Raw genomic sequence first — 4151 nt, 5'->3', positions numbered from 1 at the left:
CTTCCTTTTCCCAAGAGATGAATTTCGCTTGAGTGACACATGGCATAGGCGTGTGCCATGCCCCAGCCGTCCACTCTCTCTTCCACTTCCCAAGTTGATGCTTTATCTCCTAGTACTCCTTCCCTAGATGACTCATCATGTGCCATTAGTCTAAAAATAACTTAAGTGACAAATGACAAGTGAAAATGTGCATTGGAAATGTGGTAGCCAAAATTCTAGGGGCATATTTGTCCTTTGATACAAGAGTCTCTTCATCTAATCTTCTATAAGCTTAATGCTTGACACTTGGCAAAGTCTGACAAAATCAGAAATCCCATGTGTCCCTTTCGGTTCCCTATTCATTTTTTCTAGAGAAAATTCCTTCCTCTTTCCTAGGCTTTTCCTTTCCAAGAAATCTACCTCGGAACTTGAAATAAGGCCAGACAATGTTATAAGTGTGTGGGAAAATGGGTTTGCCAAAAATCTTTTAGTCTTTCTAGGTTCCTTTTGTCCCTTAATTCTTCTAGAATGTTTCTAACATGTTGACAAGCGGCAAATCCTCTAGGGCAGGCGTGCAGACCACCTTTTGATGTTTCTCTCCACTTCTCTCTCCCCCTTAGGCCACTATCAAGGCCAAATTCATAATGCAACACATGCATGACACATGACATTAGTGACTAAGGTTTGGGTCATAGACCTAAATCCATTAGGCTTGGGATTCCAAATAGAGCTGAAAATTATAAGGTGTTCTAGGGTCATTCCCATCTTGGGCTCAAGTTACTAAATCAAAAACTTTAAGGCCTTCCAAAATAACTAAAGCTCATAAAATGCCATATCAACTAAGAATAAATTATATGTGCCATACTTAAACAAGCTCGGGTCATCACACTCACATAATATAGTTCACAACACCTATTGTAAAATAAGGAAATTTTGGTAAAATGATGTTACTTTTACAAGTTAGTTTACAAAAATAACATTTCTTTTAACACATTGTTGTATAAAATGTTGTGAAAAATTATGTGTGTTTATCATTTTTTTTTTATGAAAATATAAATAGCAAGCTTTCTCCAACTTTCAATTTTTCATATGTACAGAGAGAATAATTAGAGGACAGCAAGATGTCATGAATCATGATTACCTAAATGAATGCATCAAAAGCTAAGCTATCATATTTACCTTCAATTTTATCACCAAGTACAACATCAGCTCATGTGTCTTGTGAGTCCAACATTACTCTATTTTCACAGGCATGCACAGTACTACTGCACTCAGACTCAATAGGTTGATTGGGGGAGAAATGATATTTGTAGTCGTGGAATGCATAAACGCTGTGAAATTATTTTTAAAAAGTAAATAAATACGGAATTTACATGAAAAAATTAATTTTTTACCAGTAAACTCTACTATTTTTCAAAACGATTGTGTGGCTCTTGCACCTTCTACGACTGTAAATAATATTACTCAGCAATTATTATCATGAATTCATGATCATCTAGTTTTTTTTTTTTTGTTTTTTTATTAAAGGAATTAAAAACAAATGAATCAGAAAAACAGTACATCTCTAGATCAGTAGGATGTGATTTGATAAGATTTTCAAACTACCAAAGCGTTCATTTTGGTGGTAAAGCATTGGATTAAGGATATTTGAGGAAGAACCAAAATGCATGGGCGGATGGTGATGATTTTAGCTCGAGGAATAAGAAACTTCATTATATTCAGGCATCGAGGTTGGTGCTAGCTAATCAGTACGTACTTAATTCTAGTTGATATTGAGCTAATTTTTGTGTCTTTTCCCGTTTCAATTTTGGCCACCCTCTAGAAATTGTAACGGGCCGATAACTTTATTCTACAAAAATCCCCTACGGATGACCGAGAAACCGAGAACTATTAATTCTCCACACGTTTCTAATTATCTTGTTTTGTCCATTTCATTGTATCTTATCGTCTACTTAAAATTTTGAGACATGTGATTTTATATATGGCATCAAAATTGAGGACGATCCCGAGTTTAGGCGGAAGAAAAACAACAGCCTTCAACATTAAGGGTATGCTTGGATAATGAAAAAACTAAATAAAAATATTATAAAGTTAAAATATTGTTTGAATATAATTTTTGTTTTAAATTTGAAAAAATTGTATTGTTTTTTATGTTTTGTTTGAAGATTTGAAAAAGTTATAACGATTAAATAATGATTAGATGAAAAAGTTGAATATTTGAAATTAAAAAGTATTTTGTATTTGAATGATGTTTGAGAATGAGATTATAAAAAGTTTTGAAATGAATGTTTTCATCTCATCTAGAGTGTCCAAACATGACCTAAATATATCTACACCTCGGCGAACAAGATCTTAAAAAATAAAATGCCTTGAAAGATTTGAAGTTCTGATGTTCTTGGTTAAATACTCATGAGCCACTATCCAAATTGATAGACGAACAACTTCTTTACAATTTAATTAAAATAATATATTTTTTCAAATTTTAGTTTGACTTCTATTTTAATTTGATGTTTTTAGATATTTAAAAAATATTTTTTATTAAGAATTGTAAAAAAGTTTTATATAGTTAAACACATCAAATCAAAAGTAAAAATTAAAATAATATTATTTTATTACATAGTTGTGTACAATTTGTTATTTAGTAGTAACTTTATGTTGATAAAAACATAAGGAAAACATAGTAGGTTTTTAGAGAAACTTCAATCTACAACGTGAAGATTGATTCTAAATGTTCTACCCCTTCATTTCTCATTAATATGATATATATGCTTACATTGAGACTCACAACTTCTTTAAATCAGAAAGACAACTTCCAATATTAGCTAATAATAGTAAAGACTAAACTTAGTAAACTTAAACATAATATGAAGAGTTTTTCGGAAAATAACATCATATTAAACCAACTTCAATACTCATTCTTGATGTATTTTTCAGATATTCCAAGCATTGATCTGAGGAACTGAAACTTGTCTTTAGGAAGAGCTTTTGTAAAAATGTCAACTATTTGTTCTTCTGAACGGCAAAACTTTAATTCAATTTCTACACTTACTTCCACTTCACGAAAAATGGGATTTGATTGCTATATGCTTGGTTCGACTATGCTGAACATGATTCCTGGTAATGTCAATTGCTGATTTATTGTCACAAAAAATCTCAGTAGAACCTTGTTGTTTTTCCCCCATATCTTCTAGAATTCTTCTTAACCATATGGCCTGATTTGCTAATCCAGCAGCATCAACATACTCTACCTCGGCTGTGGATTGAGCTACATTTCTTTGTTTCTTTGAACTCCATGAAAACATAACAAATCCAAGACTAAAGCAGTAACCAGAAGTACTTCGCATGTCATCTGTAGAACCTGCCCAGTCACTATCAGTGAAGCCAACTAGCTTTGTTCCTGAAGATTTCTTGTACCCCTTGCCCAAACCAATTGTTCCTTATAAATACCTTAGAATTCTCTTGGCAGTTCCAAAGTGAATATGACTTGGACATTGCATAGACCTTGAAAGTAAACTGGTAGTAAACAGAATATCAGGTTTGGTATTGCACAAATAAAGCAGACTTCTCACTAAACTTTTATAAGTTGATGCATCCACTTTCTTGACACCATCTTCCTTTCTTAGCTTTTCATTAGGAATCAATGGTGTTGCAACTGACTTGCAACCTATCATATTGGAGTGATTTGGATTCAGAAATGAGTTGAGATGGTTTATGAATAGTAGAATAAAAATTGAATAATTTATTATATTTTGTGTGAAAATTTGGAAAAACTATTTTGGGATTTGAAAAAGTTGAATTGTTTATTATATTTTGTGTGAAATTTTGAAAAAGTTATAATGATGAGATGAGATGAGTTAAGATGAGTTGAAGTGGGTTTTGAATACAAACAAGACCAGATCTGTAAACTTGTCCCAAGTTAGTTATCTCAAAACTGGCCATCATTTCCTTTTAAAATTTTTCAATCATTTCTGCATTATTTCTTGTAAAGACAAGATCATCAACATACAAGGATACAATGATCATTTCAACACTGTTTTGTGACTTCACATACAAGGTTGGTTCACTTTTACTCCTCCTGAATCCTTGATCAGTAAAGTAACTATCGATTCTTCGATACGAGGCATGTGATGCCTGTTTCAATTCATACAATGCCTTCTTTTAATCTGTAAACT

The sequence above is a fragment of the Juglans microcarpa x Juglans regia genome, chromosome 4S (assembly GCF_004785595.1).
Source record: "Juglans microcarpa x Juglans regia isolate MS1-56 chromosome 4S, Jm3101_v1.0, whole genome shotgun sequence".
Classification (NCBI taxonomy): Eukaryota; Viridiplantae; Streptophyta; class Magnoliopsida; order Fagales; family Juglandaceae; genus Juglans; species Juglans microcarpa x Juglans regia.
Note: the sequence above shows the minus strand (reverse complement) of the source record.